Genomic DNA, 14,971 nt, shown 5'->3' on the forward strand with positions numbered 1-14,971 from the left:
TTATTATCCATTTATTTAACTTAGCAATTTTGTTCAAATTTCACAACAGTGGACCACTTGGGTTTTCATTTTGCATGCCAGATTCATGTGTCTCTATAACTGAATACTGTTTTATGACCTAAAAAGATAAAAGTAAGTAGCATATGTTTATTGAAGGATTAAAGAAAATAGTCTACAGATTAGCTTGGTTCAAAATTAAGCTTCAATTAGAATATAAATCAGAACCAAAATTATAAAGCAGAGTAGGACATGAAGTGGAAACTGAAATATTCACTTATATTCTAAATTGTAGTTTTATCATACTTTAATCAGCAATTCTTGCTCTTTATAAGAAAAAGTCCAGGGAGGTGATAGTTGAACTTCTCGACATAATTTCTCTATGTAAAGAAGTATGCGTGAGGCAATAAAAACCTGGTAACCAATCCAGATGGTGGTTGAGTAAATTGTAGGAATTACTGTAAATCAAAATTAAGTGAGGAGCAAAGTATAGATTGAGCAATAAGAAAATTGTCTAGGGTACACGTTAGTGATAGTCTACACAACACAATAACTTCTTTTCTCTACTGATTGACTGTTTTGGTTTTGACTTTTGTTTTCTTTTTTGATTATAAAGTGTAGCACTATAAGAAAAGTTATTATTTATCTGTAGGTATCTTGCTTTTTCACTAGAAAATACATTTTTTTTAGCAAAATGTATTCAGACCCCAAATCCTTCACATCCTAAAAGATGGTTTCATAGAAGCTGTCTGACAGCATGCTGATTGTTTTTTATTCTTAAAGAAGACATCAGTATAATTCAAACTTATCCAGATGGAAGTAGAATACATACAAAGAAATTTCACTTATAGGTCACAGGGGTGATTGAAATTTCATCAGCAAAATAAAATTTGGGGAAAATATTAATTTTAGAAAACAATCGGTGAATCCTTTTGTATTTGGAAAATAACAAATATGCTAGAATAAATTGATAACTCTTTTGTTTGGAAATTTTTATTTTGTAGTCTCAGGAAAAGTTGGAAACCTAAAGGAATAAAACTGTCTTGAGTTTTTGTAGGCATACGTACTAATACATGCTGTAATAATACTGTAGGGCAAAAACCCTACTAGGGTGGCTTACAATACTAAACATGGATTTCACATTCAGATGACTACCGGTTGGCAACAATTCAATTTATTTTGTCTGAGCTTAAATAGGCTGAGTGACATTCTAAGATTTAGATTCAGTTCAGGTCACAGACAGTCATTTTAGGATCCAATATAAAAGAGTAATGGATACATGAGGTGTGCTCCTCTACTGTCTCAGCTCCGAGCTCATACACTGTCACTGCTGTTCAAATCCACTGGCCACTGCTAGTCACATGGCCAAATCCTAAACCCACAAGGACACCCTCCATGAAGAGGAGAAGGCAGAAAATATTGGATGAACAGTAATCGGAGCTAGTTCAAATTCCCTACTACAGGAAGATAAAATGACAGATTCCACTTTAGTGATCAACATTCAGTTAAATCTGAGGGGAAATGACACTATGGGATACTTTGTGTAGTCAAGGACTTAACACTTTCTTTTGGTACAGAAAACAGCACCATATTCATAGTAATCTCTTTATTCGTCAAAAGGTCTTAGAGATTAAAATGAAATTTATGATGGCAGAATCAGAGTCAAAATAATGCACGATGTTCTCAATTAAGAGATGGTTTGACAAGCTTTTTATTGTCAAATGCGAAATGAATAAAATTGCAGAGGCTATCATATGCTATCAATCGAAAACTCTTTTTTATCAAATTATTTTCCTAAAAACAAGAAAAATGTCGTCTACATTATGATATTTGTTAATTCAAATGTATTTAACTTATAACTTCTCTGGTTTATAAATGTAACATATTTTATTTCTCATTATAGATCCAACGTTTGGCCCTTCTGCATGGCCCAAGTACAATCTTTCTTTTCCCTGTCATTAGGACAATGTGGTCTAATATGATTCAAGGTAAAATAATGATTCCAGATGCAGAACGACATTGTTAAAGTTGTTTACAAACTTCTATATTCATAATTCTTTATTTTTTATTCATAATTCTTTAAATTATCTCCTCTAAAAATTATTAAAGTTTCATTTTTTATTTGGTAAACTGCTAATCCACGTTCTATACCATGTACTTGATTTTATTAATTGATATGTCTTGTTGAATAGATTTTATACTTATTCCGCTTTCAATTTCCAGCTGATATGCCACTTTCTCCATGAAACTTTTTCCAGATGCAATGACCTACCTGGAATTCTCCTGCCTCTGACATCTTTTGTTTTTTGTTATTGTTTTCTGATGCTTATGTGCAAATATGTTATTCTATCAAGTAGAAAGGCTTTGATTATTTAGTGCTAATTCCAAACTTACCAGCAAAAACAGTAACAATTACTGTTTATTCTTATCTCTCATCATTGTGGAGTGACTGGCCTTAGCCAGGTAGTTGACTCATGGGGTCAGTTGTGCAGTTGCAATCTGACGGCACCTGGGGAGTGAAGTCATCTTAAAGGCCACCTCATTTAACTATCTGGTGGTTGGTGATTGCTATGAGCTAGGATCTTACCGGGAATTCTCAGCCGGAACCCCTACATATGGTTCCTACATGTGGCTGGGACTCTGACACAGCAGGGCAGCTGGATTCCAAGGGTGGATATCTCCTGAGTGAGACAACACAGATGGAAACTGTGTTACATTTCTGAACTAGTCTCAGAAGTCACACACCCAGATCTCATTTTAAAATGACATTCTAGGGGCACCAGGGTGGCTCGGTGGTTGAGTGTCTGCCTTCAGCTCAGGTTGTGATCCTGGGGTCCTGGGATGGAGTCCTGAATCAGGTTTCTTGCGGGGAGCCTGCTTCTCCCTCTGCCTGTGTCTCTGCCTCTGTCTCCGAGTCTCTCATGAATAAATAAAATCTTTAAAAATAAAATAAAATAAATAAAATAAAATAAAATAATAAAATAAAATGACATTCTAACCTCATCTGCCTGCACTAGGCTCCTCATACCCCCTCTATGTCCCACTATCAAAAAGGGCTAGGCAAATAAAGATTTTTTATTTAATAGACAAATGAAGCCAATGTTTTGATTCTTGTTAATTATAGTTGCCTAAGGTTTATGTTATTCTTTCAATGTTTATAATTTTTCATAGTTAACTTTTTAATTAATAAATATATTATAAAATGAAACTTAATTGGATATTTTACTTCACCTAGATTTAATAATTTAAAAAAGGAAGTTGGGAAAAGCAAGCTTAAATCCTATTATGAAGCAGATACCAGGCATACAATTAACAAGGTTGTGGAGAATTTGTCAGGATATAACAGAAAGCTATACTCTGAGTTATGCCTGGGGATAAAATTTAATATTCAGAATAATCAAATTCACTAGAAAAACTAAGGACTTATTTTTGCTTTATTGCAATTCAACTTGTTAATGGTTTTCAAATATAAGTAGATGTGTTTCAGTTGAGACCACTTATCAATATAATTTCCATCATGTTTGAAGTCCTCACTTGTGGTTGTGTACATTGTTCACATCCCCTGAGTCTTGGCTGAGAGTGAGTGGAGACTGAAGTTCAGCGTGTGCTCTGTTTGCTAAGCCATATTCTTTGGCACCAGGCTGCATGGAATACATACGGGAGGTGCTCTCTTAAATTTGCATAAAAATGATGCCATATGGGTTAGTAGAGTCCCTGTTGATGAGATAGGTTATTATAGAAATTTCCTTCAAAGAGAATAGTGTAATAGAAAAGTTACTACCATCTTGGCATAAAAAACAGATGCAGTTTTAATCTTGGCTCTGCCACTTCAAGTTCTGTAACTCTGAGAAGGTAATGCACCTTCAGTTTCCTCAAATACAAAATGGAAATATCAATTCCTATCTTGTCGAGTTGATATGACAAATGGAGCTAATAATCCATGAATAGCATGAAACACAGTGTCTAATACAGTAGGAATTACTTAAATAGCGTTCATAATAAATTTTAAGAAAAGTGTTGTCATAAACAGAATCTTTGGTTCTGTGTTTGTTTTTGATAGATACAGAACTCTGCAATTCTATTTCTATTATGTACTTATATAACTCACTGGTTAAAGCCACATAAAGAAGAATAAAGGAAAGCAGGATGTTATAGTTCAGTTCAGGAAAAACACTCCTACATTAAATATTCCTAAATATTTGTATAAAAATTGGTCAGTTTGGATTTTCAAAATTTTCAAATTTTCAAAATTAGTTTTCTAATTTTCTATGTTGTTCTCAAAATCTAGCCTGTACAGAAGGAACTGTCTTTGTAAAATCACATAATGTAATATCCTTCTGTAGGCAAGAGACTTTACCCACTGACAGGATCCAATTAGGTCCTGGCTCTACCCCAATTCTTGTTGAGCCACACCCTGCTACAAATGCAACAGATTTTTGAGAACTGATAAGACTCATCAAAATAAAAATGAGTTAAAAATAAAGGTGAATTTAAATAACAGCATATATGTCTGTTTCTACTATATACAGGTAAAAAAAAAAAAAACCCAGACAAACCCAAATATGTGTTTAGAACATTAAAATATTCCTCAGGCAAATTACAAATATGTTTCATTGATGACTACAGTTTTAAAAGCTGTGCAATGTAATCTCCAGCACTTAAAGTCCTTGCCAAAGCCTACAAAATGTTGCTTTATCTCTCCTAGCTCATCTTGCATGATTGTTTCTGTTGCTCATATTGGCTCTAATCATGCCAATATTTGAGGTCTTCAAAAATATGTAGCCTTAGAACATTTGTACAAACTGTTTCTTCTTTCACTAATGCTCTTCCTCCTACACTCTGCATATATCATGTTTCAGCTTAAATTTCCATTCATGAAGACATCTTCCCTGACTATTCACTGGATTAACTATCTCATAACTCTCATTGCAAACATAAAACATTTATTTATTGTTCTGATTACCTGTGTTTTTCTATGATTCTTTCCACTAGAATGTTTAGTCATATTTGTTATCTTCATTTGTGTCAACTAAGTGGGAGGTCTTAAACTGTTTATTAAATGAAAAAATAATTAAATAAGAAGATGTAATACTCTGAAGAATTTGGATATTTCCAAATTAATACAAATGAGATTCTGGAAAAAATCTTTATAAATAAATATAGCATTCATATGGAAAAAACATGAAATAGAGATAAAAAATATAATGAAGTATGATCTCAAAAAGAAAGCAATAAGCACCACACAACCAATTATGGAAACCAACGGCTTCCCATTACATCATTGTTTAAAATAATAATAAAAATTCACTTAAACGGCTAGTTTAATCTGTAAAATATTTAAAGCAAAGAATCATGCTGTGCCATTAAGAATATATGTAGATTTGAGTCTATTATCCAAGAGGGCTTTTTAGGTTATACCTATAATTATAAATCAAGAGTATAACCATTATACCTCATGTAATTCCATATCAGTAGGGGCAGGTGTGACAAAACTTTAACAGGGAACACATTTGAACAATAGAATTACAGGTGATTTTTCATTTTTTAATTGATTTTTGTTTGCTTATATTTTCTAGAGTTTTCTATGGATATTGGATAAGAGAGAGAAGAAGATCAATTCTAGCTATGGTTGCCTTTGGTATATCTTTTTTTTTTTGCTACCATATTTTTTGTGCAATTCAACCTTTTTAGATGTGTCTTATCTCACCACGCATTTTACCAAGTATACTGAGGCACGGTGTTTACCCTCAAGGATTTCACAACCATATTGTTTTTTAAAGATTTTATTTTTATTTATTTGAGAGAGAGAGAGAGAGAGAGAGAGAGTGAGAACACTGAGTAGGGGGAGGAGCACAGGGAGAGGGAGAAGCAGGCTCCCTGATGAGATTGGAGCCTGAAGCAGGGCTTGATCCCAGGACCCTGGATCATGACCTGAACCAAAGGCAGACACCTAACCGACTGGTGCACTATGGATCTCACAACCATGTTAAAAACAAAGGTATATAAAGGAACTTTGGTATATATCATAAATCCAAGGTATGTGATACAGAGGCACTGGGATAAGGGAGTTTCTGGAAAACAGTTCTCAGTTCCTCAGTGACTTTCCCCTTTCTATGCTTCTTTTCCTGCACTGCTGACTGCATATGAGAGGGAAAGGTGGAGCTTATGTGAATTTGTTAGGGATAAAAGTAGGTTTTCTGATCATTGGATGATGTAGTTTGTACACCTATGACACTATATTCCTAGGAGTCAGCAGCTGGTGTAACTCAAAGACTTCGTCTTTTTCTTACCAATACCTCAAATTTGCCACCAAAGGAAGGACCTCAACCACTTCTTCATTTGGTAATACAGACCCCCTCTGCCTTCCCATTATGGCTCCTCTTGGCTTTGCTCAGGTGCATTCTTCTGTAACCTTCAACCCAGGGTCATCTTACTATTAAATGGGCCCCCTTAGCAAGTTCTCCATTAAGATACCAGTTACTTCTGGATCATTGCTACTTAGAAACCAAGAGTAGCTGAGAAAGTTGAACCTCACAGTTCCTCCTTAGCACTGACACATTTGATTTAATGAAATAGAACCCCTGGGCAGCTTTTCAAGGAAGCCATTTCCCAGATTTCCAAATGAGAAGGCAAGAAAATCATCATTTATCAGATTATGCCTCTCCCACTCTAGTCTTTGCAATCCATATCATAAGCCTTAAATTGTAAATATTCTTCTTTTTAATTAAAAGAAATTATTAAAAAATATTTTAAAAAATATAAATAAGTAAATAAAAGAAATTATAGATCACAGTGCTGTTTGTTAAAAAGACATCGTTTTTTTAAAGATTTATTTGTTTGTTTATTTATTTATTTATTTATTTATTTATTTATTTATGATAGACAGAGAGAGAGAGAGAGAGGCAGAGACACAGGCAGAGGGAGAAGCAGGCTCCATGCCAGAAGCCCGACGTGGGACTCAATCCCGGGACTCCAGGATCGTACCCTGGGCCAAAGGTAGGCGCCAAACTGCCAAGCCACCCAGGGATTACCTTAAAAAGACATCTAAGTGGAAATAGTCTTGTCCTTAATACAAACTGAGCTAATTATCATCCTTTTCTGTGAGATAGGAAAGAGAAGGTTGCCATGCTACAGTGAAATGCAAAAATATGAAGATGCAGAATTGGATTGTGAAATTAATTAATTCACTAAGGCAAACCTTTATAGTTAGTTGCCCTGGTATTCTGAACCTCCTTCAAAATCCAAATCCATCTTTGTTCTTGTTGCAGTTTAGAATGACTAGGTGGCATTGTTTTCATTTTTATTTTTTAGAAAAGTTGGCAGACATTTTTATTGCTCGGGGGGTAGGGGTGGGGGTTGCTCAAGATCTCTTGGTGGGTGACTCACTTCCTTTTCATAATCACATGGTTGTGGCCACACAGGCTGGTGCTGGCTCTATGTGGCCATTTGCATTTGGTGGTATTTGTTCTTGCAGATCACGTGCCAGATGCTGCTGAGGGTGGCCTGAGTATTCTTGCTGATGGCCACGAGTACACTTACTGGCCTCATCTCCTGTTTCATGACCGACAGGACACCTTTGTGGTCCTCTGCCGGTTCCACAATCATACACAGTCACAAGGTGAACCAGCCAGCTGCAGAGGTAACGGCAGGCCTTCAGATAACTGGTTGGTGGTATACATTTGCTTGCTCTTCTTGGTCAGGAAGCTGGAGTTCTTCTGCACGGCCGTCCATTGCAGATGTGCAGAAGTGGCCAGAGCTTTTCTGCCTGGGGTGGCTGGAGGTGGAACGAGATTATTGATGGGATATTTATGAGCCTTGTAGCTAGCTGTAATTTGCAGGACAGGGCCAGTAGTCCTAAGAATCTTTGGTGGGTTGGCATCTAAGCAGGACTGCCAGATAAAATACAGGATGCCCCATCAAATGTGAATTTCAAATAAATGACAGATTTTATATTATATGTTCCAAATAACTTCATGGACGTATTTATATTAAGTAGTTATTTATTGTGTATCTAAAATTTAAATTTAACAGGTGATCCTGTGTTTTTAAAGGTTAAACCTGGAAACCTGAACCAAATTCATTAGCTCTGTCAAGGAAATTGGGCCTGGAGAATTCTGGAGATCTCTCTTTGACAAGACTAAATTGCCTGTCTTACTCTCCTTCTCATATCCTACCCCCTAAAGTAAGAACATTAGCCTGTTTCCAATCCTCATTCTCAGAACTGGCAGGGGACTGGAAGCAATGACAATATACCCTAAGTCTATGTTCCTGCTTTGTAAGTTATAGCAGAGTTTTACAGTATAAACAATCTGATGATCCCAGAAGCATAGAGAACAAAGGGTACTGCTAAAGAAAATACTTTAAAATTAAAGTGAAGCATGCTCCATTTATTTTTATTGTGATTATAGTTCCTTACGTATTCTTTCATTCAAAAAGAAAAGGGCAAAAGTTCCTTCAAGTCATTTAGCAGTTAAATATCAAGATTTTTTTTTTAATCTTCTGAAAAGTAATCTTAACTGCGGAACATATGATAGCCACAAAAGCCTGTACATCATATCTATTTCAGAAAACTGAATCTGCTTATGCAAACTTGAGAAATGGGCTCACCAGCCTTGCAGTAATCAAAAGACTACTCCACACATGAACTCACCAGCACCCACCTTCCCACACACCAGTACGGCTTCTTTTATTCTTGAGGAAGCATTTAAATCTTTGATCTAACTTTCTCCTTGAAGACCTCCTTGTAATACACGGTGCTTGAAATTTTATCCAATTCTTATCCTCATTACATGAAATGCTAGTCTTCTTATGGGACTTAAACCTTTAAAAAAAAATTAGAATGTTTCCTAAGGTAGAGCAAAGGATACCTATGTCATCTCCTCTCTCCTTCCATCTTCCCATAATTCTCAGGAATGGAAATTGGCTTTCCCTTTTAATTCTCCTAAGCTGTGATTTCCTTCAATGAGACAAATTGTCTTGATGCCATAAACAAAGGGGTATCTTGTCTGCATTGTGGCTCAGATCTAGATATCCTAAAAAGGAAAGGGAAAAAGGAAAAAAAAAAATTGGAAAATCTACCCAAGGACAATAATGTCACTATTAGTATTTTTAAATATTTCTCTATACATTCTTTCCTTAATAAACCCATTTCTTTCTTTTATATCTTCACTTTCTCCGGAAGTAATGGATGTCTTTGGCAGGAAAGGTCCAAGGTTGTAAGTTCACAAAGGCAAGTAAGAAAATCACATTAATGATTTTAAAATGTCATTGCTGCTTTATCATCAAGGAAGAAAAGAATTTTTAAGATATTTAAAAAGCTATTTTTAAAGCTTTAAGGAGACAACAGACTTCTGAACTGTCAGTAGTATATCCACAGACTGCAAGCTTAACTCCCCATTTCCCCTGCCTTGAAAACGCTGTAGACTTAGAAATAAATGTGTTCTCAAACTTCCTTTTAGAACTTAACCTCTTGGAAGTAGAAGGACTTCTGTGTTCAATAATGTAAACAATTTTTAAAGGAAATACAATATATATTATATATCCTTATTAAGGCTACCTTGAGAATTTGTGGTCTTATTCTGATGAAATGAGTCAAAGTTATAATGAAAAAGAGTCAAAGTTACAATCCATCCAAAAGAAAATAAAATACGCAGAGAGGAAAAAGATAGAAGTGAAAGTTTAACAGTGTTTCACTGAACAGCTGTACCGATTCTGGAACTTTTCTCAATGTATTCAAATGAGAACCTCATTAACAAGGCAAAGAATTCTGGGAAGATAAGAAGATCTTAAAACAATTTCAAGAAACAATATACAATTAAGCTGCCATATGTGTTTCTTCTGTATGAGTGATACACAATACATAATGAGGTAAGGGCTGCAAACATTTCACAGACTTTTTATTTTTACCATGAAAGTCTTCCATTTTAAGAGATGTTAAAATTGGTTTGGAAAACTATCTACTTCTTCTCTTAAAAGTTTTAGTTATTGGCTTTGAGGAAGATATTCCTTCATTGCTAGGCATTGAAGCATCTACTCCCAGTCATGATGAATTACTATCACATCTGTTGTCCCTTTTTAGGTTCAAGCAAAGGAAAAGAATGACACATTCTAATTGGCAATCAGGTGATCAGGTTTAACTCAAGTATTTCAAATTTGTCCCTAGATGACTTTGGACTAGAAGTACACTTTTGCAAGGAGACTCATTCTGTGCTTTATTCACTTCACAAGAGTTTCCAGGCATTTGCTCATTCAATAAGTATATATTAAGTGCCTACTGTGAGCCAGGAATTTATATTTTATATTATAGAACAATCCACCCTACAATATCAGAATACACTTTCTTTTTAACACATATGGGAGAAACAGCAAACATTCCCAGCTATTCATGGAGCTCACAATCCACTAGGGGGAATAGAAAAACTGACAAGTAGATAAACTCTCTGGAAAAATTAAGGAGTAGGGGAGATAATGTTGCTGGTGTCTGGCAAGGTGGATGCTGAGTGCAATTTAAAATATGATGGAAAAGAAAAGCTGCAGTGACAAAATGACTTTTTTTAAAAAATCAAAGTATAGTTGTATTATATTAGCTTTGGGTGTACAACATAATGATTCAACATTTATACACATTATGAAGTGATCACTACGACATGTTTAGTTACCATCTGTCGCCATGCAAAGACTGGAAGTATGTGGGTGCACAATCCACATAAATATCTGAAGAAAGAATGTACCTGACAGATGACACAGAGGGCCAAAATCAATGAGATGGTGTGCATCAGATGTTGGAGAGGATGTAAAAAATTGGAACTCTGGTATACTTCGGTTATAAATGTTATAATCACTCTGGCCAAAATCTTATACACCTGTTTTGTAATCCAGCAATTCGAATCCTAGATGTAGATGAAGAGAAACAAAAACATGTATCGACAAAAAGAAATTGTATAAGAAGGTTCAAAGTAGTTTTATTCGTAATAGGGCAAAACTGGAAAAAATACATATGTCCATCCACTGGTGAATAGATAAAAATAATTTGTGGCATATTCACGCAATGAAATATTACGCAGCAATATGAATAAGCAACTATTGATACATGCAAAAGCATGAATGAAACTCAAAACCTGTGCTGAGTAAAAGAAGTCTAGTCCAAATTATTCCATTTAAGTTCTAGAACAAGAAATGTAATCTATGTGGGGGGAGGGGGCAAGTGGTGGGATACTGAACAACGGCTGTTATTAGGGAGTGGGGTAAAGGTTGACTGCAAAAAAGTTAGGGAATTTGCGGTAGTGGTGGTAATATTTTATATATTGATAGGGGTTTAGGTTACATAGTTGTATGCAACTGTCAAAAGTCATTGAACAGCATATTTATAATTTTTGTATTTCTTCGCAAGAAAACTTTACATCAAAAGAAAAAAATTTAAAAATGCTAATCAGATACTGACATGAAGTTAATGATATTCATGCTGAAGTGTTTAGGAGTGTAGAGTGCTGGTGTCTGCAGCTTGCTTTGAAATATATGTAAAACAAGATGAATGATGGATGAACAGCCAGATGAACTGAGTATGTGGTATGTATAGAAATGTTAATAGAAGAATCTAGCTAGTGAATTTTCAAGGCAAAAATACTTTCAACTTTTATGTAAGCCTGATAGTTTCATAATAAAACACCGGGGTGTCGGCATAGCGACGGATGGGTCTCCGTGGTCCAATTTGGGTAGAGGGAGCATTGCAGAGCTTGCCAGCAGCTCTATTACATGAGCGCATGCGCGCAGGGGCAGGAGCACAGGGAAGCTGCTGATCCAGAAGAGTATGGGACAGAAATTGAGGAGTTGGTGCTCAGAGAAAACCATCCCAAGGCCACGTTCACTCTGCCTATCTACTTAATTAAACAACGTAGGGCATGGATAGGTGGGCTAATGTCAGAACCAATGCCAGGAGTTGTTAATAAGTAGTCCAGGTTGATACCCTCCAGGTGAAAGATGTTTTCAAGGAAGACCAATGCAGATTCAGCAAACACTTTTAGACCATTTACGGTTTCCAGTCATTTTCCTAAAACCTATACATGTGCTCACGCATCTAATCCCCACAGTCACTTCAAATGGTAAGTATAGATACTTACAGGAGGGCAAACTGAGATACATAGAGGTATAGGACTTGCCTAAACTCATGAAGTCTGGAAGTAGGAGGGTCAGAAATCAAACACAAGTGGTCTGGCCCCAGATTGTCAGCCCTTTATTCCAAGTCTAAGCTTTTTTGTGTGTTTGGGATACTCTTATTGCTAATCACTGTTCTGGGCTCATTTCATGACACTTTTCAAGAATCTTTGCCACAGACCTGCTGGGTTAGTATGTTCATTTTTTTTTTCTTTTCTTTTCTTCTTTTCTTTTCCTTTTTCTTTTTCTTTTTTTCTTTTTTTTTTTAGGAGGGAAAGAAATCTGCCCTAAGTTGTCCAACTAGAGAAACTGGGAATCTAATGGACGCTATTGTAATATTTCATTTCATTTCATTTATTCCTGTTTTTTTTTTTCTGTCATTCAGTTATTCGACAAATATTTGTGGTATACATATTCTGAGGCGAGGACACCAGGATAATACGAGTCAGATGCAGTCTCTGCTCTTTAAACTCAAAAGTCCAACAGAGGGAAGAAATAACAGAAACAATGGATAAGAGAATTTTGGTACACGATACGTGCTATAAGCAAACAAAGTGGGATTAAGCATTAGATAGTGTTTGTAGAGTGAACAGCTTTAGCTGGGCTGGGTCAGCAAGGCTTTTCAGGAGCAATTACTTTAAAATTGAGGCCTGTGAGATGAAAAGGAACTAGATGTTGTGAAGATTAAAGGGAGAAATGTTCCAGCCAGAGGGATCAGCAGGCACAAAGTTGTGGAAGCAGAAAAGGGTGTGTTCAAATAATGGGGGTAGGTTCGTGGTGGCTGGAGTGCAGTGAGTGAGGGATGAGGTCAGAGATAGGCAAAAGTCACATCAGGTAGAGTTTAACAGGCAAGCATTTTGTATTTTTTGTGGAGTATCTTTCCAGTCTTTTGCCAATACTTTAAGCTGGGTTGTTTGCCCTTTTATTATTGAATGGTATAGGTTCCTTTTATATTCTGCAAGTTCTTTGTCAAGTATATAAATTGTGAAAGTTTTCTTGCAGTCTGTCGTTTGTTTATCCAGTTCATTGATGGTGTCTTTCAAAGAACAAATGCTTTTAGTCTTAAGTCTAATTTATCAGTTTCTTTTCCTTTTAAGTGTGGCATCGTTTGGATCCTGGCCAAAAAAAAAAAAAAAATATATATATATATATATATATATATATATATATATATATATACCAAACCCAAAGTTGGAAAGATACACTCTTGAGTTTTATTCTATAGCATCCAGAGCTTTAGTTTTTTGTTTTGGTCTATGATTCAACTTGAATGAGTTTTTATGTAAAAAGAAGTAGAGATCAAAGTTCCTTTTTTATTTTTTGCAATATGGTTATCCAGATGTTTCAGCATCCTTTGCTTAAAATATTTCCTACTTTGTCCTTCTTAAAACTCTTATTTCTTATTTCTAAATATAGATATTCTTCAGGAATTAGCCTTAAGCCCTCTTTTACTACACTCTCTTCTTAAAGGGTTTTGCTTTTCCCCTGACTTTCAATGAACTCAAAATACTGATTATGCCCTTATGTATATCGGCATTTGAACACTCTCCCCTTGGCCTCAAGATAAATCAATTCAACTGTCTATTTAACGGTGCCCATTGAGTGTTTTAAAGACATCCTACATTTAACATAGCTAAAATCAGTCCTAATGTCCCTAATTCCAAAACTGTTCTATCTGTATGAATTTTCCTCATTACCAGAAATATCACTATGCTTTCAGAAACCTAAGAATTATGCTTAATTCATTTTTTTTCTTTATCCTTCTCAGCCAATATTGGTAAAACTTGCAAACTCCCCCAAATTATCTGTAATTCAACTACTTTTAAAGATCTATTCTGCCATTGCTTCCACACCACCCACATTTCTGTCTCACCTGGTCCCCTGCAGCAACCTGTGAACTCTTTTCTCCTTCACTTTTGCCCCCCTCCAATTCATTCTTCTCAAACCTGCAAAAGTGATCATTTTCAAGTATAGATTGTATTATGTAACTCCTCTGCCTAAAATTCTTCAACAACTTTTACTCAATGCATGAAATAAATATGTATTAACCAACTATTTTGTATCAAGTATTGTTCATAGCACTGGGGGATATTATGGTAATTACAAAAAGACATGGTTCCTAACTTTGTTAAATTTACCCTTATCCAATATTCACACACACACACACACACACACACACACACACAAACACACAAACACACAGGCCTATAAAATGTCAACTGTGCTGTGTGTGTCTTCAAATAGGAATTTTATATGGATAGGAAATAAGGATTTTTGTGATACTAACTCTTTAGCACAAATTATCTAACAAAAAGGGACCCAGGCAGAAAATGAGGCACATAAATGTGCAGATTTAAAGTATGATAAAGCATGACAGAGGTACAGAGATGCAAGGACAAATGACTAGACCAGAAAGCAAAACAGAACAAGATGAATTTTGGGAAAAAGGCCTGAGCTAAACTTGCATGCCTTAAGAAATAGTCTTCTCTGCTTTAAAATAACAGAACAACCTGAGAAAGAAAGATCACTGTGACTAGTGTTGAGAATATATTGAAAAAAAAAAGAGAATATATTGAGAAGTGAACAGAGTAAAGGTGGACAGAACACTGGAAGCAGCGATGTAGAAAAAGTGGGTTGGTAGAGTTTTCCTGCTTCAGGATCCTTACATGTTCTGCCTGGATGATCACGTCTCCTCACTCCTGGATTCAAGGTTCCAGGTCCACTTGTTGGCTCTCAGATGAAATGAGTCCTCTTAAAGGGAGGCCTTCTCTGACCACTAAGAAAATAAAACGTTTCTTGTTTATACCCATTATCTTCTGTCATC

The sequence above is a fragment of the Vulpes vulpes genome, chromosome 16, assembly GCF_048418805.1.
Source record: "Vulpes vulpes isolate BD-2025 chromosome 16, VulVul3, whole genome shotgun sequence".
Taxonomy (NCBI): Eukaryota; Metazoa; Chordata; class Mammalia; order Carnivora; family Canidae; genus Vulpes; species Vulpes vulpes.